The 24998-nt window shown below is 38.9% G+C and overlaps 1 long non-coding RNA gene across 6 annotated transcripts; it reads left to right on the forward strand.

Annotated features, from left to right (window-relative positions):
* Positions 1 to 569: 569 nt before the first annotated feature.
* On the forward strand, positions 570 to 22242 carry LOC143887780 (uncharacterized). Of its 6 annotated transcripts, XR_013254373.1 has the most exons (8): positions 570 to 774; positions 5988 to 6139; positions 7041 to 7145; positions 7232 to 7549; positions 7630 to 7704; positions 7803 to 8027; positions 8138 to 8172; positions 16098 to 18401. It is a non-coding gene; the product is annotated as an uncharacterized LOC143887780 (long non-coding RNA). The 6 variants fall into 6 exon arrangements; XR_013254370.1 differs by lacking the exons at positions 5988 to 6139; positions 7041 to 7145 and adding an exon at positions 21821 to 22242 and having other exon boundaries at positions 16098 to 16734; XR_013254374.1 differs by lacking the exon at positions 5988 to 6139.
* The last annotated feature ends 2756 nt before the right edge of the window (positions 22243 to 24998 follow it).

The following is a 24998-nucleotide window of genomic DNA, read 5'->3' on the forward strand; positions in this document are numbered from 1 at the left end:
TCAAATAAAAAATCCTGAAATTGATTAAATCCCCGAAATCAGAAAGAGTTCCCAAAAACCCGAGCCTCGAAGCAATCCGAATCCTATAAAACTCCTGGGGAATCAAACCCAAATGCGAAGAGATCTTAGATTTTCATCAGCGCACTATGTCTGTTAATAAGTACAAAGTTCCCGAGGGGTTGTTGCTATTTCCGGGAACACCCATGCAACTAATGTTCAGAGAAAATTGACAAGATCCCGAGGAAAAGACAAGCTGAGTTTGTGGGATTATCAAGCAAGGAGAAGTAATGATGGTTTGCAAATATGGAGGGTACATTATCGAGGCAAAGGAGGGTAAGTACCAATCCACCAATTCATCAAAAAAGCAAAGACAAGTTGAATCAGTGCAATTAACAAAACAGTGGTGCTGACATCAATTTTTAAGCAGAAGGGGAGTGAATTAGCGGAATAGGAATGTTTTTTTAAAGACAATTAAAGGGTAAGAAGCAGTTCGGGGTGTGATGACCAAAGCATGGGGGTGCTGATATCAGCACCCTCTTTTTTCTATATATATCATGACTTAGGGCATTTGGAGGGGGGAGAAAAATCAAGAGAAGAGAAAGAGAGAGCAGATGGAGATAAGAGCTTAAGGAAAGAGATCCTCTTGTCTTCCATTTGGACACCGCTTAAAGAAATTCCGATTACTCCATTTAAAAGATCTGGCGATATCTTGCGATTAGAGCTATTATTTTAGACATTTCTTCAATCAAAAGAGGAGTTAGATTAGAGAAGAAGGTAATGCTTCTTCCACTTATTATTTTTAATTCATTTTTCTCATTCTCTATTAGTGATTGTGTATGGATTTGGTCTTTGATGTGTGATTAACTCTTCATCTTCCTTAGCACCACGTTGTTTATCAAATTAATATCAATTTTCAATTTCCTTTAGATGAGGAAATAACAATCCTACCGTTCTATTTCTATTTTTCTGGGTTTCTGACTTGTCTGTTGATGATGCCCTTGGGTTGCCATGGATTTTGTCTTGCTAGGGTGATTTTTCAATTAATTGGGAAGATAAGTTCCATTTACTTTCCATTTAATGTAGCTCCCCATAATATTTGAAGCTTGAATTTCTTCTCAAGGTTTTTGATTCATTTCTTGTGGCTTTGTTTCTGCATTGAAATCAGTAAATCCATTTGTCTTTGGTTTATTTTTTATGCTTCTTGGATCCAGTTCACTCATTCTATGTTCATTTGCCATTATCATTATACATGTTGAAGATATTTCCCTTTGAGGGATGGATCAAATTCTAATATAGGTCAGTGCTTGTAAAAATCCATGGTGATTTTGATGTATAGTGGTATACGAATCAAGTTTGTGCATGTATTAGAGATTATGGTGCCATATTAGTACCCTTCGCTTTATATTTTTGGCCCCAACTTGACTAGCTTTTTAACAACAATTTGAATTGGTCTTATAAAGCTAGCTTCCCTTTTCTCATTTCGTGGCCGAGGCTTAGTGTCCTATATTTTGAGTTGTTGTCCATGTGCTGTGAAATCATATGTAAAATGGAAGTCATTCTTCAGTTCAAGCCGCCCCTTCCAAGGATGTCCTCGAAGCAATTGAAGTAATTTTTCTTCCGGTGAGAGACAACATGAGAGAAATGTAATTATCAACATAGGGTAATACGCATGCTAATATCGTTATCTGATGATATTAATACCACCCTTTCTCCTTTCAGATGACTGATATTTAACATTACCATGTTTCGATAATAATATCACTTTGTTGTTTTCCTCCTTTGGAACTAACACTGTAGTGACTGTTTCGCATTCAGTGGTAAAAGGGAAAATGATCACGTGTTATTGGTGTAGCCACTATTGAAACTTTGTCGTGCAAACATTGGTTAGCGTTTACTGACATTGGCACCATTAGCTTTAGTATTTCACCATGGCGTTCTTTCTCCTTTATTCTAATAGGCAGGTGGGAAAGGTATAGAAGTCAAATTGGGCTTGGTCTAGTCTGAAAAGAGTAGCCCTCATAATGAAATCCTTCATTTGTGCTCAACTTAATGATTGAGTTGAGTTATCTCCCTTATGTTGTTCAGTTCTTGGCTCTAGTCTTGCTTTCATCCCGTGCTTCTTGATGTGTTTATTCAAATATTGCAAATCTGTAGTCGAGTGTTTAGTTTGATTTCCTCCATGATTTTCCGATTCTGGGCATGTGTCAAAACAACCTAAGGGAGGAGCTTGATTTTCGGATTTAATTTCATTGAAGTTTTGATTTCAAGCTTGGTTTCCTAGGAACAGGAGGTAAGGGCTATGATGTGGGTACTCGGAGCCCCTTTTCTCCTTTTCTCCTTTTCTCCCCTCGGGTCTTGTGACGACGTCCGGATCTCGTTTCTGAGCTTCTCCTTATTTGCGAGAGTTTCATCAGAGTTTGGGGTTGTCATTGGTGTTTGACACTCACATCGGTTTTCAAGAATTCTCCGTCCGGTCAAGGTGTTGACGGAATATTTCTTGAGCCACCCCTCGCCCTTCATGTCTCTTTTCCTATCTTAGGACTTCTTATGGGGGTTAGGGGTTCCCCCTTCATCGAGATCATCACTTCTTACGGGGTTTAGTGGTTCCTTGAATACTTCCTTCACTTTCAGGATCACTCTTTTCACGTTCCTCGGGATCCTTTTTGAGTTTGGGGATTCCATCGATTTTGGGAACACTTCTTTGGGTTTAGGCGACGACGGACGGAAACCTCCTGAGCCAAAAACCCCTTTTCAAACAAAAGGGATAAAAAATTAAAAAAATCATAAAACACTAAAATCCCAAAAACAACAAAAATGTTTTCTAAAACCATTCGGTTTAAGCGACAACGGACGGCAACCTCCTGAGCCAAAAACCCCTTTTTCAAACAAAAGGGATAAAAAAACTAAAAACACAAAACATAAAAACTAAAAAACACAAAAATAAAAAAGGGAGAGGATGGTGATCGTCAGGTCACTGGAGCCCACGTTTTTCAAATTTCATCGGGCTTTCCCACTATTTCGCGTGTTTCTTCGTGATTTCTCGCGTTTTCCCATGTTTTCTCGTGGTTTCTCGCATTCGTGGTTTCCTACATTTTCTCGCGATTTTCCTCGTTTTCCAGTGGTTTTCTTCGTTTAGCCGTGTTTTTTGCCGGTTTTGGGCGACAGCGTGATGAGTCTCACCACTCATTCAACCCTGTAGACAATAAGCGACGATGACCCCCTCCTGAGCCTATCGTTCCTCCAGGATCATGTTTTTTCACTTTCTTTTGTTTCTTTAACACCTCGTCGATTTCCCGAGTTCTTTTTGTTTCTATATCTTGTGATTCATTGATTGCCTGTGTGCTTACTTTTAGATGCTTATATGATTACTTTTCTACTCTGATTGTTTACTGCTTAGTATAGTCTCTTGCTTAGTTGTATGCTATTTGTGTGTTTACTTCAGAGCATGTGATTGGTTTCAATTTCCTTAGCATTATCCTGCTTAGTGACATGTTTGCTTGTGTGTTTACTTCTGAGCACGTGATTGGTTATTGTTTACTTAGCATTAACTGTTACTTAATTGTATGTTTACTTTGCATTCACTTTATCAGCATGTGTTCGGTTACTGCTTTCTTAGCATTGCCTTCTATTAGATAGTTCTTATCTTGTTCCCATTTTACGCTTTTTCACCCAAAATTCCCTAAACTAATACGATTGGCATTAGAGACCGAGTTCATCGGGCGAGTGGGGTGCCTAACACCTTCCCTATTCGTAACCAAGCACGGACCCTTCACTTTGGGACGTTGACATGCCTTGTAGCACAGAGTTTCATATTGGGTTGTAGGCCTTAATCCTAGATGGCGACTCTATTCTTTATTTCCCATCAGATCTTTGATCTGAGATGGGAAATTGTCGGTACGACTTGATTTTGAGTCCTTTAACCCCAAATCCAATGGTTTCGCAATCCAATGGTATCGCACACCATGATCCATTTCGAGTCCTTGATTTCGAGTCCTTTAACCCCACCAAGACATTATCCTAAAAAGGACCATTAGATCAAATTACCCTAATCGCATCCAATATGTACGTTCCAATTCTACATTTACTGAGTTGAGTCCTACGGGGGGTGGACATCAATTACCCCTAGGCCCACTCAATGGTATACCTTTCAATCTATCAATTTTAGCCTGCAAATGCATTTGCAAACATCTTTTAAAAACAACCATTACTTTTTTTAGAAACCTTCGAATAAAAACTTTATCGAACTAGCTAGCCAACCTTTATTCAAAGGGCTTAGCTGAGGTCAAAACTGTAAATGGTATTCCGCTGTGAAAGAGGTGGAGGATTCCTTGTTAGGCATCACTATTGATCCCATGGGTTTTCCCGATGACCCAATACTACCGTCAAGAAATCCAAACTGGAGACTACGGTTAGATAGACCAAAGCCACATGGTGAGCCCACAAATCAAAATGACCCCTTAGGTTTAAGGACATGTCCAAGGGTCCTGTCTGACAGAATAACCTTATCCAAATCCTTGTCCACGGGCTAATTTGTAGAATGATCCATTCAATGTGTGATCCAATCACCGCACCTATTCCACCTGCTTAGAGTCAACTACCCTAGTGCCTGAGATAGGCCACCCCAATGCATCTATGGAGGCAGGTTCAATGCTGGTTACGCACAGGTACGGGATGACCAATCTCAACCCTAACTAGGAATGTCGTAGGTTTGCAAAGAATCGAAAGGTCATATCTCCCAGCCACATAATCTTTATATGCATGATATCTTTATATGCATGACCTATCCTATGATGCTACCTAAGGACAAGAGTGTGTCAAGAAACACATCGTACACTCTAATAAGTGCCCAATAGATGTCACGAAATACTGAATCTTTATTAAATGAAAGTTTCAATACAACAAGAATTGGCTTTAGGGCATAAAGAATTGGCTTTAGGGCATACAATCTAACACATCCTTATTCAATAAGGTATAGCAAAGACATTGAAAAGAAAGGATGGGAAGCCAAAGAAGATGACAAACATCGAGTGAGAAGGCATTAAGTCGCAGCCGGACGACACAATTTCGATATGTCTAGCAGATAACGCAATGTTTAACATTATGGAAGAACAAAAGGTACCTAAGTTATGAGAGAAATTAGAAAAGATTTACATGTCAAAAAGCTTGGCCAGTCAATTGTATCTGAAGCGACAATTGTACAACTTAAGATGCATGGAGCTAGAGATCTTCTAGAGCACGTTATCTTGTTCAATGGGCTTATGAATCAGCTCCACAAGGTTGAAGAAAAGATGAAGAAAGAAGACAAGACCATTTTGCTTCTTACTCCGTTTCCGGATTCGTGTGAGAACCTGGTGACAACTTTATTATATGGTAAGGATACAATGAAGTTAGAGGAAGTAATGGTGTGGTTCTTATTGAATGAAATGGAAAAGAAACATGTTCTTGATGGTTAGGATACAATCAAGTTACAGCAATGCCATGACGGTCAAGGAAAGGAGCCAAGGACCTCTTCGGTACACCAATCAATTGGCTTAACAGGGTGTCGAAACCCATCCCGAAGGAAGGCTTGACTAAGGGACACTAAAAGAAAGCGGGCCTTCACCGACGTTCCATTACTGGCGCTAAAAAAAAATGTCGCTACATTTACATATACACCAACGTTTCTAAAGTAGAACAATGGTGAAGTGATATTCCCGCACCACTAACTTGTCCCGCCCAAAAAAAATACTAAAAAATGAGCGTCGCTAAATAAATACAATATCGACGATTTATTGAAAACGTCGCTAAGTAATTTTTTTCAAGTGACGAAAAGCATCGACATTTGTACGAATGCCCCTGAAGGTAATAATCACCAGCATTCTTTTACTAACGTCGGTGTGTGTTAAATATATTAAATAATTTTTTTTCAAGTGATGAAAAGCACCGACGTTTGTGCAAATGCCGCTGAAGGTAATAATCACCAGCATTCTTTTTTTCGGGTGCTGCAGAATCCCTCGCCCTCTCTGACTACTTTTTTTTACGATTCCAGTGAGTTTTCAACTGATTTTGTGACGATCCTTTCCATACGGTGCTGGTTTTTCCTAATTTTGTGATTATATTAACACGCTGAAAGCTTTGACGATATTCCCACCGTTACAAGGTAATCTCTCTCTCTCTCTCTCTCTCTCTCTCTCTCATGTCTTCTCTGCAAAACCCCATTTGTTTCTCCTTTTCTCTATCTCTGTCTATCGAATCCATTGCGAGAAAGCTAGGGTTTCGGCCAAAAAAATGTCTCTCTCCTCTCTGTCTCTCAATACTAGTGAACCAGCTTTCTCCTATTCTGTGATGTATTTCTTGTTCCTGATATTTTCATCCACCATGGCCGAAACCCTAGCCTTCTCCTATTTTTGTGATATTTTTCATGCACATACCAGTATAAATCTTCCTATTTCATGAAAGCTGAGTGCTAATATTTTGAGTATTATTGACTAAACCCTTGAGGATTTTTTTTGGCAATCTTTTTGTTTTTCTAATGTCTAGATTGATCTTTGTTTATAGTTTCATGTTCTTCGTTTTCCCTTATCACTGTTTATGAATGGTCACTACTATATTTTCTACAATTTATATGATGTTTTTCACATATATGTTTGAGTTCTAATCTATGTTTATGAATAGTCTCTGCATATGAATGGTCTACGTTTTAGTTTCTGCAATATTTTTAAATGTTTTTCACATGTATGCCTAAGTTCTTACTCACTGATATTCCCCACTGTATATTGGAATTTTGTAATTTTTGTAAATTAGTTTTTTCCTTCTTCTGTATTTTCAATGTGGTTAGGAAGGAATATGTACTTATTGATTATACTATTATATTCTCTCAAATCTCCTATATTTTCAATTTGAGAAACTCAATCGCTCTAAACAAATCATCAAACACACCGGTGGATCAAAGGCCATCCCAGTATATTGGGAGGAGGAGGTGGAGTCGTGATTGAATTTTTTTAATTTACTTTTCTTTTGATTATGACAAGCTAGCAATGATATTGTTAATTTGAGAACAGACTAGAAAGAATCGTGGTAATGCTATAAGTCGAGCCCAACTTTTCATTCGTCTTCACAGCACCAAAGACGAGAAGCCTTATGATGATGTTTGTAGAGATATTATAGTATGTTTCATAACATTGATACTTTATTTTTTTATGTTATAGAACTGTATAAAAGATTTTATTGTATTACATATTGGTTTATTCAGGATCAGATAAAGGAGATTGAGTCTCATCATCCCGATATCAGCCCCGCGGTTGTCCCAAATGACAGCCTTGGCGAGGAGAGATGCGGCAGGGTGCGCATGATGGGTGCCGGACCTACCCTTCCTACCATATTTAGCTCTACGTGCAGCGGTGGGATGTCACAGGAGAGGGATGCATCACTTCAAAGGGCCAACGAGCAACTCACAATTGAGGTGGGAAGTTTGAGAGAGAAGTAGGCCCAAATGTTGCAAAATCAGGCCCACATGGAATGCCAATTGATGGCACTCTTAGCACATTTCCAAGGCGTTGAAAATAGCAATGTATGACTTTAATTTTTTCCATTGCATAGTTGTTTTAGTTCACTATTACCTTTATATGTATCTATCTTGTTGTATGTTAGCCACCTGACGATCCTACTCAGTCACGATCACATGCGACCTCCTCAGGCAGTCACAGAGATATCCATCGCGATCGGGTATTAATGTCATTTAATTTTAGTATAAATCATATATTAGTTTGTGACTTAATAAATAATTGTCTTTTTTTATTTATGATCATTTGGAATTTTCTAAGGTTACCTTAATGAGCATTCAAAATGAGGGGGTTGAAGTGGCCCATGGTATTCGGTTGAGCGTCGATCAGACACATGTAGTCGAGGGGGTGCCATTAGGCACTCATTTCACTGAGGTTCAGATCACAGTTGCATTGGAGCAAAAAGAGCCTCTGATTAGACAAACCGATCTCTACATCGAGATTGGAGAAGCTTTAGGTGGAGTAATTGCTTAGCCGTCCTTCTTGGTAAGTAATTTTAATACGACGACATATTTATTATAGCTTGATGATCGGATTTATTAACATGTAGTATATTTATTTGTTATTCATTTCACTTGGTTTCCCTTTGTTTTCAGGTTACATCAACCTGCATTTCCTGAAACACCTTTAGGTAACCTTGCTTTTCCTCTATGGTCAAGCCTTTGATTGGTGTTTGATTAATTGTTTGATCACTTAGCCTACGTATGATGCGAATTTTTTCTTCTATCTGAAACGCATGAATTAATTAAAGTTAGTGGATGAGCCATGAAAGCAAGTTGTTCATGGCCTCATTCACTTTTAAGGTTTCCACTTTCTGAAAAATGAGTTATTAAGTAACGGTCCTCTCTTGCCACAATGCACAATTGACTATCATCCAATTCTAGCTATTTTTTCACCTCAAGTTTCGATGGTATGGGGGCCACCATCACCACTAAACCATGCATAGGCCGTGTCCCACCATTTAGACCTAAAATTTTGATGTGTTTTCATAGGGGTGAGGCCATTATTTTACACTCATGGATAGTTGGATGATTATGAAACTAGTCGTATATCTGGTCTTATCGCCTTGCTGTCAAAAGCGGGTCTTGAATTCATGCATGATTGCATGTTCGATTATATATTATTTTTCATGTGATTTTTTTACGCACGATACATTGCATGGGCTTTTATATTTTCCAACAAGCTAATCAAACACCTCCATCATTTTCCCTATTTTGGATGGGGTGTTCAACATATGCCAAGGTGATGGTGGGGAACATTGAATTATCATCGATCTTTAAAAAGTCACAAGAATTGTTTTCGAATCTGTTTTTTTTTTTTAACTTCTTGAAATCAGAATCAAGTGTTGTATAAAATCTTGGGGTCAAGTAGATTAGTTCAACAAAACTAGTGATATATGTAATTGAAATGAAATAAAGAAAGGGTTACCTTTGATGCCCAAATGTAAACCGCAAATTCGTAAGCAAAGATCAAAGGAAATATGTAAGAAAATGGAGTGAGTTTAGTGGTAGAGGCACGTTACGGAATAACGCTACCATTAAGATGGATTATCGCCCCCACCACACTTGGTATGCAATCGGGTTCTCTTGCGACCTATCTCCAAGATACAACACCACTATCTTTTGTCTTTGACGATGTGCACGCACCGGCTCGGACCTTGCGAACAATGGTTGATGCCAAACGAATTGCCCACTTAAAAAACAAACTTGCAAAGCTTTGAAAAGATTGAAACTTGCAAAACAGTACTCAAGAATAGAATGAATAGAACATTCAAAAAGAAGAAGTCATGTGTCTGTGAGAGGAAAAGAGAACTTGTGTCTTGTATACACTGTTGATGTGTGTGTGTGTGTGTGTGTGTACACTCTTCAACATCTTTCTATCACTCTCTTAATGCACATAACGTTTACAAATAAAGACAAAAATAAAAAACGTATAAAGTATTCAAAGGCAATTAAATATTGCATAGAAATGATGGAATTTCAACCGTTTGAAATTTGATTCACATAAGACAAGAGAAAAAAAGCTTTAAAGGCAAAGCATTAAAAGCTTTAAATGATTAAAAAATCCAACAATCCCCCACATGAATCAAAATTCAAATTCAAATTCAAATAAAAATAATATATGGCCAACTTTAAAATAGCATGCACTAGGTGAAGGTGTCTTGTGGACTTGAACCTCCACTTTGTGTTCACATATTCCAGTTTATAAAAGTTCAAAGTGAATTACGTCTTGAACTAAGAACTTCGGATCATAGACTTTCATATATTACACACATGATACCGGTAATGTAACCGTGTTCTATCGGGGTAGCACATTTCGGCCATGCGCTAATCCTGTTTTATGAGCGCTCTAGAGAACAAGCCTTATTCTCATAGGAAGCGGCCCCACTTCCACACTCATATATGTGAGTCCATCAAGGCTACGTGTAACCAGGAACCCCGCTTATAAACAGCTATAGACCCATTTAGAGCAAAGCCCTTCTCCATATCGTTACAGCTAGCACTATTTACATCTTAGGGATAGGCCAAGAGAAGTCTTTCATTCTCTTAAAAATTTAAGTATAGTTCTTTCACTGATCACTCGAATAACTTGTTTTTTCCATTGAACCTAGTTCTTGGGATCTCTAGTCATATAGGTTGGGTTGTCGTAACTAGTGATTCTATTTGATAGGCTTTAGCCCCATCCCTCTTGTTGTTTCAGCCACTAGCTTTTTAGCTAGTCCTTTGGTCAGTGGATCTGCCAAGTTTCTCTCTGACCTTACAAAGTCAATTGCAATTACTCCATCTGAAAGCAATTGCCTCACATTGTTATGCCTCAGACGTATGTGTCTGGATTTACCATTATATGTTCTGCTCTTAGCTCTTGCTATTGTAGCTTGGCTATCACAATGAATAGAGATAGATGGAATTGGCTTGCACCACAGAGGAATATCTGCTAACATATTCCTAAGCCATTCCGCTTCTTCTCCTGCTTTATCTAAAGCAATAAATTCAGATTCCATAGTGGAACGTGCTCTACATGTCTTCTTGGTAGATTTCCAAGCAACAGCACCACCACCTAAAGTGAAAATATATCCACTTGTGGATTTTGTTTCTTCAGAATCTGAAATCCAATTTGAATCGCTATATCCATCTAATACAGCAGGATAACTACCATAGTCAAGTCTAAACTCCATTATACCTTTCAAATATCTTAAAATTCTAATAAGTGCATCCCAGTGTTCTTGACTAAGGTTATTAGTATATCTACTTAGCCTACCAACTACGTAAGCAATATCTAGTCTAGTGCAGTTCATTAGATACATTAAACTACCTATAATTCTGAAGTATTCTAATTAGGATATGGTATCCTTTATTTTTCTTAAGTTTTGAACTAGGATCATATGGTACACTCAAGTGTGTACTATCAAGTTTGTTAAATTTTCTAAGGATCTTTTCAACATAATGAGATTGCGTCAAAATAATCCCTTCTGAGTTTCTAATTATCTTAATCCCTAAGATTACATCTGCCAATCCAAGGTCTTTCATGTCAAAGTTCTTTGACAAAAGATTCTTAGTGTCATTTATAACATCTAGACTCGTACCGATGATTAACATTTCATCGACATACAGGCAAATGAAAACTCCAGAATTACCTTTAAATCTACTGTATACACATTTATCAGGATCATTTATGGTGAAACCATTTGATAATACTACTTTATCAAATTTCTCATGCCATTGTTTTGGCACTTGTTTTAAACCATAAAAGGATTTTATAAGTTTACAGACTTTATGTTCTTGACCAGGAAAAACAAATCCCTCAGGTTTATCCATGTAAATTTCTTCTCCTAATTCTCCGTTCAGGAAAGAATTTTTAACATCCATTTGATGGATTTCCAAGTTATAGATAGCCGTTATGGCTATCAATATTCTTATTGTAGTAATCCTAGTTACAGGAGAATATGTGTAAAAAAAGTCTATCCCTTCTTTCTGTTCAAAACATTTGGCTACTAATCTAGCCTTAAATTTTTCTATAGATCAATCGGTTCGAAGTTTCTTTTTAAAAATTCATTTACAACCTATTGGTTTGCACCCATGAGGTAAATCCATTAACTCCCATGTGTTATTTGACATGATGGATCCTATTTCACTATTAATAGCTTCTTTCCACAAGTTTGCATCCAAAGAAGACATCGCTTCCTTAAAAGTAGATGGATTATCCTCTACCAAAAAGGTATAAAAGTCAGAGCCAAAGTCAGTAGCTTTCTTTTCTCTTAGACTTCTGCTAGGTTCTACCTCTAGGTTAGCTTCTTCTCTACCTCGTTTTCTTCATTTAGGTTCTTGGTTTTCTATATGAGGAATACAGATGTAACTTCTATTTTAGGTATTAGAGTTTGACTCGCACTTATTTGTTTAAAAGGAAATACATCCTCAAAAAATTTTGCATCTCTAGACTCTAATATAGTGTTTACATCTATAGAGTAATGTTCAGATTTCACCACTAGAAATCTATAAGCTGCACTGTTTTGTGCATACCCTATGAACACACAATCCACTGTTTTAGATCCTAACTTTGTTTTCTTAGGGGGAGGTAAGCTCACTTTAGCTAAACACCCCCACACTTCAAGGTATTTAAGACTTAGTTTTCTACCTTTCCATAACTCTAATGGAGTTCCATTTTCATTTTTATAGGGTATTTTGTTTAATATGTAACAAGCTGACAATAAGGCTTCCCCCCACATGTTGAGTGGTAGCCCTGAACTAGTTAACATGGCATTTACCATGTCAATTAGAGTCCTATTTTTTCTTTCTGCTACTCCATTTGTTGTGGAGAATTTGAGGTGTATTCACCACCTCGATCTGATCTAAGTATTTTAATCTGCTTGTCTAATTGATTTTTCACTTCAGTTTTATAGGCTATAAATTTTTCTAAAGCTTCATCTTTAGATTTAAGAAGAAATACCATTGCAAATTTTGATTTATCATCGATGGAGGTTATAAAGTACTTATTTCCTCCTCTTGTAATAGTGTTCTTGAGGTCGCAAACATCACTATGTACTAGTCCTAGAATTTCTGAATTCCTTTCTATTGATTTAAATTGTTTTTTGCTAAACTTTGACTGAACACATATTTGACACTTTGGTTTATGTTCAGTAGAAACATTTGGAATCATACCTAAGTTCACCATCGTTTTGATAGATTATGAATTTACATGTCCTAATCTACCACCGTTTTGATAGATTGTGAATTTACATATTTGACACTTTGATTTATCAACAATATAAGCAGAAAACTCAGAAACCTTATTGATTTCATTCATGGATACATTGAGCTTGAATAAACCCCCACAAGCATAACCCTTTCCCACAAACATCCCACCCTTGGTGAGAATAAACTTATCAGATTCAAAGACGAGCTTGAAACCGTGCTTTTTCAACAAGTAACTAGAGATTAAGTTATTTCTTACTTCTGGAACATAAGGAACTTGGTGCAGTGTGAGAACCTTGCCGGAAGTGAGTTTAAGATCAACCTTCCCTTTCCCCATGACCTTAGCCATTGAGGAGTTACCCATGAAAAGCATCTAGCTTTCATCTACTTAACGATAGGTGACGAACACACTTCTGTCACAACAGACATGTACAATGGCTCCAGTGTCTACCCACCAATCACTCACATTGAATACAATGTTCACTTCAGAGTCTACGGTTATAAGCTTCTTCACTTCGGTTCCGTGAATAACAGTCCTGGATTCCATCATATTTGCTTGAGGAGTGGGTTTCGCTTGAGAGTTTTCGACATTTTGGGAAGTGTCTTTTCCCTTTCGATGTCGACATTGTCTAACATAGTGTCCAAGTTTTCTGCAATTGAAACAACCTTCTTTCTTCTTATTCTTGTCAATTTTTATGTTACTTTTGAAGTGGTTTCAGAGTTTTGAAGAGACCCAAGACTTTTATTTGACTTCTTTTCACTAGTCTCAACAAGATTGTCCTTAGAGAAGAGTTTCGATTCTTTGTCATTTTGATCACGATTCCTATGTTCTTCAATTCAAAGTGTTACTAGGAGATCTTCCAAGGATAATTCCTCTTTCCGATGTTTAAGACTTTCATTTATTTGAAATCCCACTATAGTAATGCCAATAAAAATAGGAAATGAGAGACCCAAAGTAATGAGAAGACTTGGTAAAAGGGCCCCTCCATTCCCTGGATCGACCGCAGCTGCCCCTTATGTTAGGGGTGGGGGGGGGGGGGGGGGAGATCAAGTTCCTTGCCAACAATCGACCGCAGCCGGGCGCCGGCGGCTGACTCAAGTGCCCCCCGAACCGCGCGAAATGGTCGCCTATTACACGGCTCACTAACTCTGCCTGGGGTGGGGGTACCTATTATTCGTCGGCGGTCCGGCGCACGCAGACGTTCTGCTTCATCGACGAAAGTATGCTAGGGGTTGTTGCTTAGTCACGAGAGCTCTGCTGACTTTTTTTTTTAGAGCGTACCGCTATTGAAATAATACAAAAGGGTTTATGGATGAAGTAATCGGAGTGACAAATGGTTACGGTTGCGGAAACCGGAGAAAGTCGGGAACCGTCGGTTACCTTTTGAATCAAAGTAGCGACGAGCCGAGTACTACGACACGCTACTAACTAATTATCGCTCTCCCCTCTATGTGGCTTAGTTCAGAAGCGAAGGAAGGGAGTAGGCGTATAGCCAGAAGTAGGTAGGCTAAAGTCAGAGCTTAGGTCTGAATGTTTGAAAGAATCTTCTTACGACGGTGTCCAGTTACCAGTGTTGCAGAAGCCGTCTGATCCAGAAAAGACCAACGAATCGGCTTTCTTTCCGCTCGACCAAAATGCCCGGTTAGGATATGTGGGGAAGAAGCTCCTAGCATAAGCTCCTCGAGTCGAGTTGCCTATACACGAGTTCGAGCCATCAACATCGAGGCGAAGAACGAAGGCGCCGGAACAACTGAATATCTGGTTTCAAGATTCAGATGTTATATCGGATTTTTCTCTGGGTTCCAAACCTCCAGTGTATACTTTTTCGCCTCTAGCTCCTTCCTTCCGGAGGTGACTATTTCTCGATGAGGCAGGGAAGGGATATAACTTAGCGGTAGAAGTCCACAAAGCAACATCAGTTCATCTTGGGAATTCCTTCCATGAAGGTGGAAGTTTATCAATAATGGCCGCCGAATGGAAGTGGTCATCCATTTTAACTCCTTCTGCTAGGATCTCATTCAACAAGAGTTGGAATTCATGAACTTGCCCTAAGACGGATTTTCCATCCACCATCTCATATCTAAGATAGTTTCCAACTACATATTTTTTCACTCCTACATCCTCGGTCTTGTACTTTTTATCTAAAGCTTCCCACATTTCTTTTGCGGTCTTCATTCCACAATACACATCATATAATGAATTGGTCATGGCACTAAGTATGTAACCACGACACAAAAAGCCATCATTTTCCCATTTTTGTTTGACATCGGATTGAGCGAGTTCATGGTCTTCGGAACTAGGTTTGGGTGTGCTCAAGACATAGGCAACTTTAAGAGTTGAAAGCCGTTGTTGCCAACGCTTGAAGTTCAATTCGTCAAACTTCTCGGGATGAGTGTAATTTTCACCGGCCATGTTGAACTAATACAAATAATCTATCTTAAGATTGTTGGATAAAATCTTAGGGTCAAGTAGATTAGTTCAACAAAAATAGTGATATATGTAATTGAAATGAAATAAAGAAAGAGTTACCTTTGATGCCCAAATGTAAACCGTAAATCCGTAAGCAAAGATCAAAGGAAATATGTAAGAAAATGGAGTAAGTTTAGTGGTAGAGGCACGTTACGGAATAACGCTACCCTTAAGATAGATTATCACCCCCACCACGCTTGGTATGCAATCGGGTTCTCTTGCGACCTATCTCCAGGATACAACACCACTATCTTTTGTATTTTAAGGTGTGCACGCACCGGCTCGGACCTTGTGAACAACGGTTGATGCCGAACAAATTGCCCACTTAAAAAAGAAACTTTCAAAGCTTTGAAAAGATTGAAACTTGCAAAACAATACTCAAGAATAGAATGAATAGAACATTCAAGAAGAAGAAGAAGTCATGTGTCTGTGAGAGGAAAAGAGAACTTGTGTCTTGTATACACTATTGATGTGTATATAAATATACACTCTTCAACGTCTCTCTATCACTCTCTTAATGCAAATAACGCTTACAAATAAAGAGAAAAAGAAAAAACGTATAAAGTATTCAAAGGCAATTAAATATTGCATAGTAATGATGATGGAATTTCAACCGTTTGAAATTTGATTCACGTAAGACAAAAGAAAAAAAGCTTTAAAGGCTTTAAATGATTAAAAATTTAACATCAAGAATCTTGTCATTTGCTTTGAACTCTGAAATACTTGGCCTGTCTTTTTGTCTTTCATGTTTGGTCTGATGATTTCCATGTTTGTTCATGTTTTCATAGTGCTAAATGTACTGTTAAAATCAAAGGGAAAGTCACAAAACCTATTTACTTGATGAAGTTATAGTCAGAAAATGACCTTAGTGGCAATTCTGTTTTTTTTTCTACGCAGAAAATGTTGGGATAAATCCCAGCCTTAGGTGGCCTGCGCAAAGATCATCGACGGTTGGGATTAGTGGGGCCCATGATATTAGGAATCACAAGAGGTTTAATAACAACCTAACTACCAAAGGAAAGTGGAAACGTAAATGTAGGGAAGAGTGGGAAAATGAAACGGTGATGGGTAGTTTCTATTCTTAAAAACTCTATAAAGATATGATCTCTCCCACGTTCCTGCTCACGCACGTCCCCTGAAGAGATAAGGGAAATCAGTTCTTGGTATCCACAGCAAGAATTGATAGATCCCGGGCATCCCGTCAGCCTTTTGGATATGAAGTGAGGAGTGCAACGCGGGTTTAATGTTTTTCATGTGTTCTCAGAATCCAAGGCTTGCAAAGAGACCAGAGAGAAAAGCTTCCGCTGTTCAGTACCATCTCTGGAGATAGCCTGTGCGATGGCAATGGAATCCGAATCCAAGGCTTGCAAAGAGATCGGAGAGAAAAGCTTCCGCTGTTCAGTACCATCTCTGGACATAGCCTGTGCGATGGCAATGGAATCCGAATCCAAGGCTTGCAAAGAGATCGGAGAGAAAAGCTTCCGCTGTTCAGTACCATCTCTGGACATAGCCTGTGCGATGGCAATGGAATCCGGTAAGTCGGTTTTCTAAAGTTTTGTTAAAAACATATAAAGTAATTGGTTCTTCAAAGTTTCGCACCCAAGATCGTGTTCGTGCTCATCCGGTAACGAGCACTTACATGTGGTATCAGAGCCACGGTTGCCGGCGTTGAAACGGCGATGATGCCATTAAAACCGGCGTCAAAATCAAGCTTTTAAAGTTTTCCCGGCAGTTGAAAATCTGGCTGGATCTGGCTATGTGACTGTCATTCCAGTGATCATATGGCATGGATGGGTAGCCGGAGGCGATATGAATCCAACGCCACCGACCGTTCGTCGATCGAACACCTTGATCTCCGGCAATGAAAAGTCGAAGTTCGACTAAAATAATGAAAATCTGAAATTGTTTCAGAAAAACTAATACTTTACTTCCCCGAGTCGGGCACGACGATGACCAAAAGCCCCGGGTGGGTCCCGCCCATTCGACTCATCTAAGATCTAGACTATCTAGTTGTATAAGATATATACAGCAGCGATGTGTATACACAACACATAAATGAATGTATACAGTAACTATTATACACAATAGTTATATGTAACTTGTTCTTAGAGTTTCCTTTCGATCTTGAAACTACTTTAAAACATTATCCATGCCTTAAGGATCTGATTTTGCATAAATTTTGGATTTGATTGACAATTAAAACTTAGTTTGGATGATCCTTTGTGGTTTCTAATTATGAAACACAGAAACCTTACGTTATGTATGTATGTTATTTTACACACAACTCAAAAGGATTTTCCTAATGGTTAAGATTGTCTGTGGATGTAATCCGATCAGTCCAAAACCTTTGCAAACAAGGTTAAGCAACCCAGTTTTCTTGACTCTATTTTGGGTTTTTATTTTTTGGATTTTGTTATCCAACTAAAGTATTGATTTGGCTTGACATGTAATTGGAATTGATTTATGTAAATGCATGCCAGTGCCCTAGTTAAATGATGGTTTTATGGTTATGGTTAATATATCATGGATTTCCTTAAAGTGAAACACTACATAATTGATAAAACGGAAAACCTTGGACTTATCTGGGGAAGCAAGATGGTTTGTGTATTAGTGGTTGAATCGAAAACCGTGTCGCACATAGTGACACATCCAGAACTGATAAAACCACACTTAAAGTTGTGTTTGGTTGTTCAAAGGCAGCAGTCAGCTCAACGGAGGGCTGTTGTGTTTGTGCAAACAAGCAGTGTGAGGAGGCTAGGCTTGAATAACTTTGTCGGGAGTGCTACTTCTGCCCAACGGTGTTGAGCCCTCCTGGTGCATGTTGTCTAGGTCTAGTCGGTCTCACTGGTGAGAACTGATTGTGTGTCGTGGCTCGCCCCAACAGAAGGGTCACGATGACATGCCCCGCTAGGATCACAGTATTGTGTTGACTAGGTTGAAAGCCAACTTGTGTCGTGGCTCGGCCCAACTGAAGGGTCACGATGACACGACGGTGTTTCGCTGGGTTCACACTCAGGTATTTCTGTGGTTCTAGACTATCTGACCGATTTCCCTAAGGTCGGATTGGCCGAGTGATGTGATTTGAGAACCAACCAATTGTATGTTGTTACTCGGCCCAACGGAAGGGTCACAATGATACGCCTGGTGTCTCTTTAGAATTACGGTATTGTGTTATCTATAGTGGGAGCTAATTGTATGTCGTGGCTCCGTGGCTCGGCCCAACGGAAGGGCCATGGTGATACGCTAGTGTCCTTTTAGAAACACACTTATGTTTTTTCCGTAATTCTGTGTAATCTGACTGTTCTGTTAAAGTTAGATTATTTTAAATTATGGATTGAACTAATAAACTCCCCTGTATGGATGTATGAGGTGTCATAGATTGTGAGCATGACTGTAACTTTTGGTCTAGTTCTACAACAATGAGCCCAGGTTCCGTGTCAAACTACCACTTCGGGATAGTTCATTTAGTTTTTATTTCTCATGAGTCCTTTTTGGTAGACGCTCTTAGAAATACTTGGTGGATAGATACTGGTTCGACTATTCACATATTGAGTTCCATGCAAGGCTTTCTTGATAGTCGGAGACTCAGTAAAGGGGAGAGAACCATTAAATTTGGAAATGGAGTAGAGGCTAATGTCGAGGCGATTGGGGCTTTCCGCCTTGTTTTAGATTCTGGTTTTATTTTAGATCTTGTAGATACTCTCTATGTTCCATCTATGAGTAGAAACCTAATCTCTGTTTCTAAACTTGGTTCGTGTGGATTTTAATTTAAGTTTGGAAATAATGGCTTTTCTCTACTCCTTCATTCTATTGTGGCTGGTTCTGGCACCCTCATGGGTAATCTTTATATGTTACATTTAGATGACTCGTTTTCTCAGACTTTGTTAAGCATGCATGTGAACGACGAAATCGGTTACCGTGGCAATAAACGGGGTCGAGTAGATGAAAACTCTTCTAGTCTGTGGCATAAGCGATTGGGCCACATCTCTGTCAATTGGATGGAGAGATTAGTTAAGGGTGGAGTTCTCCATTCACTCGATTTTTTCTGAATTAGGATATTTGCACGTATGGGGCTGTTTAGCTGAAGCAAGGGTGTATAACCCACAGATGAAGAAATTAGACCCCAGAACTATCACTTGTCACTTCATAGGGTACCCTAAAAGGTCCAAAGGCTATAGGTGCTCCTATGGTCACTACCACTGAGCAGCTTGTGCGCAGGTTACACAAAGAGAGGAGGTTGGCCATTGCTGATGACTACATTGTCTATCTAAATGAGTGTGACTACAACAGTGAAATTGATGATGATCCACTTTCATTTAGTCAGGCCATGGATAATAATCGATCAGCTCAATGGCTTAAAGCCATGAAGGATGAGTTGCTCTCTATGGAAGAGAACCGCATTTGGGAACTCATTGAGTTGCCAAAAGGAACCAAATCTGTAGGTTGTAAATGGGTCTTCAAGACCAAAAGGGACTCCAAGGGCGGTATTGAAAGATACATGGCCAGACTAGTCACTAACGGGTTCACTCAGAAAGAGGGAATAGACTACAAAGAGACTTTCTCTCCTGTGTCAAAGAAAGACTCTTTGAGGATTGTCATGGCTCTGGTAGCTCATTATGACTTAGAGCTCCATCAGATGGATGTGAAGACTGCATTTTTGAATGGTGACTTGCATGAGGAGGTCTATATGGTACAGCCTGATGTCTTCGAGACTAAAGGCAAAGAACACCTAGTCTGTAAACTAAAGAAATCAATTTACAGACTAAAGCAGGCTTCTAGGCAGTGGTATCTCAAGTTTCACGAGGTAGTTTCCAGTTTTGGGTTCAAAGATAATGTTGTAGACCAGTACATATATCTTAAGGTTAGTGGGAGCCATTTCATCATCCTTGTGTTATACGTTGATGATATACTACTTGCCAGTAGTAATTTGGGAATGCTGAACGAGACGAAAAAGTTCATTTCAAGGAACTTTGACATGAAAGACCTTGGTGAAGCATCCTATGTGATAGGTATCAAGATTCACCGGGATAGTACTCGAGGATTGCTGGGTTTATCCCAGAAGGCATATACAGAGAAAGTCCTTAGAAGGTTCAGCATCAAGAAATGCTCCCCTAGTCTTGCCCATTTGGTTAAGGGCGATGTATTCAGTCAGTTATAGTGTCCCAGGAACGCACTGGAACGGGATGAGATGAAGAGGATCCCTTATGCTTCGGCAGTTGGGAGTCTCATGTCCGCCCTGATATTGCAATTGCAGTTGGCATGCTTGGGAGATACTGCATGCTTGGGAGATACCAAAGTGACCCAGGTTTGGATCATTGAAAGGCAGCCAAGAAGGTTATGCGTTACCTGAGAGGGACTTCGGATTACATGCTCACATTTAGGAGATCGGATAGCCTTAAGGTGATAGGCTACTCAGATTTTAACTTTGTTGTTGTCGGGACACCTAGAGTTCTGCTTTGGGATATTTTGCAGAAAGTCCGGAATAGTGGAAGAATGTCAAGTAGACACTATCGGTTGCTTCCACCTTAGGTTCAGAGTTTCTTATGTATTTTAAGGCCTCATGTTATTATGCCTTATAGTTGCGGAATTCCGTCTCAGGGTTTTATCTTGTTGATAGTCAACAAGTCACTGAGAATGTATAGTGATAATTCTGCTGCGGTTTTACTTTTTCAAGAACGACAAATTAAGTTAAGGAGTCAATGTGTTGACATATTGTCGTGAGGAAGAGAGTTCAGAATCATATAATGTCTTCGGAACACATGATGACCGCACAAGTGTTGGCAAACTCAATGACCAAAGGCTTACCACCTGAGGTCCTTAAGGATCAAATTGCATGCATAAAGTTGGTAGATAAGCATAATGGCTTTTGACAGTGGGAGTTCGCATTATGTCTAGACATTTGTGTTGTGATCACATTATGTATTTTTTATTCTGACGTTATGGTTATTTTCTGCCGCTCCATTTTGTTTTGTGCACAGTACATGGATTGTTAATAAGGGGGCAGAATGTCTGAATGACTATTTTTAGATCATTTTTTACGTTTCATGCATGTATGCATTAATATTCATGTTAGTAGGGATTACTAACAATATAACCGTGGGGTAGGCTATTGAGTAGAGTTGGTGACTCAATGGTTACACAATTTGTTGTTGGTCATTTTTACTGAACGGAATAGTATAGTTTGGTAAGTGATTCATATATCATATAAAGTTATGATCCCTAAGGTAATCCAGTAGATCTTTGTAGGCCAAGTGGGAGAATGTTGGGATAAATCCCAGCCTTAGGTGGCCTGCGCAAAGATCGACGGTTGGGATTAGTGGGGCCCATGATATTAGGAATCACAAGAGGTTTAATAACAACCTAACTACCAAAGGAAAGTGGAAGCGTAAATGTAGGGAAGGGTGGGAGAATGAAACAGTGATGGGTAGTTTCTATTCTTAAAAACTCTATAAAGATATGATCTCTCCCACGTCCCTGCTCACGCACGTCCCTTGAAGAGATAAGGGAAATCAGTTCTTGGTATCCACGGCAAGAATTGATAGATCCCTGGCATCCTGTCAGCCTTTTGGATGTGAAGTGAGGAGTGCAACACGGGTTTAATGTTTTTCATGTGTTCTCAGAATCCAAGGCTTGCAAAGAGACTGGAGAGAAAAGCTTCCGCTGTTCAGTACCATCTCTGGACATAGCCTGTGCGATGGCAATGGAATCCGAATCCAAGGCGTGCAAAGAGACTGGAGAGATAAGCTTCCGCTGTTCAGTACCATCTCTGGACATAGCCTGTGCGATGGCAATGGAATCCGGTAAGTCGGTTTTCTAAAGTTTTGTCAAAAACATATAAAGTAATTGGTTCTTCAAAGTTTCGGGCCCAAGATCGTGTTCGTGCTCATCCGGTAACGAGCACTAACAGAAAAACTTTTCTGAAATTTCACAATGTCAAAAATTTTATCGCACACAGCTGCTTCTTGGCTGTAATTCTGCTCGTTGGTTGTAATTAAGTGCATATGTATCTGGGTCTAATTATAATACTTTATGTTTCTCATCATATCCCCCTTTTGGTGTTTGTGTTCTGGTCTTTGGAAGCTTGCACAAATGGGAACTTTCAGATTGTTTTTATTATCGCTTCACATAACATCCTTGCATTTCTTGTTCCAATTTAATCATTAAAAAAGAGAAATTATTCTTCGCATTTCATGTCAATACCAAAAGGTCTAACTTACTATTTTTTTCTACATGTATGATAAATACTATCAAACTCCTCGAGTGTGGCTTACTTGATAGGATGAGGTTGTTCCACCTTATGCTTTTCCTTGTAGTTTTATTATATATGAGAGCATTACAAAGAACTTGTGTAGTGGCGGAGCTCACCTTTTGGATCACATCCTTGACTTTCTGCCTTTCGATCACATCTTTTCACTTGCACACCTGAGTCAACATTCTTACATTTGTTTTGGAAAACTCTCTCTCTCTCTCTCTCTCTCTCTCTCTCTCATGAGATTGAATGTCAATGTGTATGTCGAAATTAGGAGGCTCTTGTACCCTATTTGGGGTTTCTTTGTATCTGAAATTTAAAAAAAAAAAATTATATATTTACCGGCGTTCACTAAAACCGTCGGTGATTGTCTTTAGACGTTTAAAGTAAGCGTCAGTGAATATACATCACTCCGACAGTCACTATACGTCGGTGAAATTTTTTTCTCAGGCGTATTTGAGTTATTATCCGACGTTTACTGAACGCCGGTGTATATGTAAGCATTTGCCGGCGCTAAACAAACGTCGGTAAATCAGTAAATGTCATATTTCACCAACGTTTCCTCAAACGTCAGTGAATATGTAAATTCCGGCATTTAATATTTGGTTTTTTGGGACGGTTAGAAACATCGGTGTAAACACATTCGCCGACGTTTTTCATTGAACGTCGGTATAACCCTTTAGGGACGCCATATTTACCAACGACCGGGATGACCGCCGGTGTTAGTTACACCGATGTTAATCCGTATTTTCACCGACGCTCATGAATGCAGGTGAAAGCCCGATTTCTTGTACCATTGCCAAAAAGTGTAAGCATCGTATATAGTTTCTCATGAATCGGGTAGAGCTACTACATCCCGAAACAAAAGACGAGCCCATCAGGATACCAAAAATGAATCGCAGATCGAAGTAAATTTCAATCAACACGGATGGAGGAAAGAGCAGCAAGGGCTCTCAGGCCTAATTTCTCTAGGTTCACCACTTCCATGGCATGCAACCCAGCGATCCTTGCCAATGCTTTCCTCACCTACCCACCACCTCAATGTATTTCTTCTATTTGATAATAAAAATGGTTGTTTAAATGGAGAATTTATATGATGGGTGGCCGTGAAAATACGTGAAGTCTGAAAAAAGTAGGTACGGCCCACTTTTTTCGATGATCCAAACCGTTCATCTATTTGGGCACAACGTAAATAGGTTGTGCCCCAAAAATCATTTCCATAGGATGATCCTAACCCTACGATCTGTAGAAGATCCTATAAATGATTTTTGGAAATCTCCATTTTCATATCAGTTCAGATCGGAGGGTTAGGATCATCCAATGGAAATGATTTTTGGGGCACAACCTATTTACGTTGTGCCCAAACAGATGAACGGTTTGGATATCAGAAAAAGTGGGCCGTACCTACTTTTTTCAGACTTCACGTGTTTTCACGGCCACCCATCATATAAATTCTCGTTTAAATGAGCATTTCATGTCATCATTTTATAACCATTGCATTCTGTGAAAAAGTGGGTGAATTCAAAATTCAAATTCACTAGTAAAAATGAGTTGGAAAATTCAAATTTTGAAATTTAAATGAGTGAACAACCATGCATGCAAATGCAGCAATAATAGTGGCTCCCATAATGTAGATTGATCTAAACTATTAATTTGTGGGCCCAACATAGAGACGCCCAACTTAGATCTAGACCCTTTATTTGTGGGCCCAATAAAGTGAACCCCACTTTATTATTAAAGAAATGATATAATCATCACTTTTTTTCCTCGGGAGAACCCCCTCTAGTGTATTTATGACAACTCTTTATAGCTAGAGGGGTCTGTCCCAAGTAAAAAAGAGATGTGAACATAATCACTTCCCTATTTTTATATAATTTAGGGGAAATGATATAGTCAAGACATTTTTCTACCTCAGGCCACCCGTTGTAGTGTAAAAAGATAGTCATAAATACACTAATTAGGAGTGGGGCTGTCCATTGCACAATCTAAACCACGTTAATGCACCTTGTTAATACACTAACCGTCCAATTGGGTGGAACTTCTCTGCATTCATGTTGTCTTCTTTAGTAAATTATCAGCACTGATTTAATGTAGAGAAGTTCTTCAAAAAAAAAAAAATTTCCTGCTTTTAGTTTTGATGATAGTCTTTTCTCTTTCAAGATTTATCCTTCTTCCCTCCCTCAATGCCTAAGCCCTGATTGTATCCAACGTAAGTACGACCTTGTACACTATGATGGACAGTCCAATTCAAAATGTATTACATCAATTATGTTTTCAATGTCACCACTTCTAAAATAAGTATAATGACAAGTTTAACTATTTTTTAAAAAAAATTCATCTACAAGTCAAATATGGTAAGCACCGTTTTAAAAATAAAAGTCAAACATGGGGAAGTTATACCAACACTCCTTGTTTTTTCAACTGCTATATATTTTACTTTTAGGCTCCGTTTCTTTGGATGTAAAATTTGTTTTATGTTGTAAAAATGAACATAAAAACAAATTTTATATACATTCTTACGTCAAAAGAAGCGGAACCTTAAAAAATGA

The sequence above is a fragment of the Tasmannia lanceolata genome, unplaced genomic scaffold (genome assembly GCF_043159265.1).
Source record: "Tasmannia lanceolata isolate RefF3 unplaced genomic scaffold, GAP_Taslan_0.1 ptg000012l, whole genome shotgun sequence".
Taxonomy (NCBI): Eukaryota; Viridiplantae; Streptophyta; class Magnoliopsida; order Canellales; family Winteraceae; genus Tasmannia; species Tasmannia lanceolata.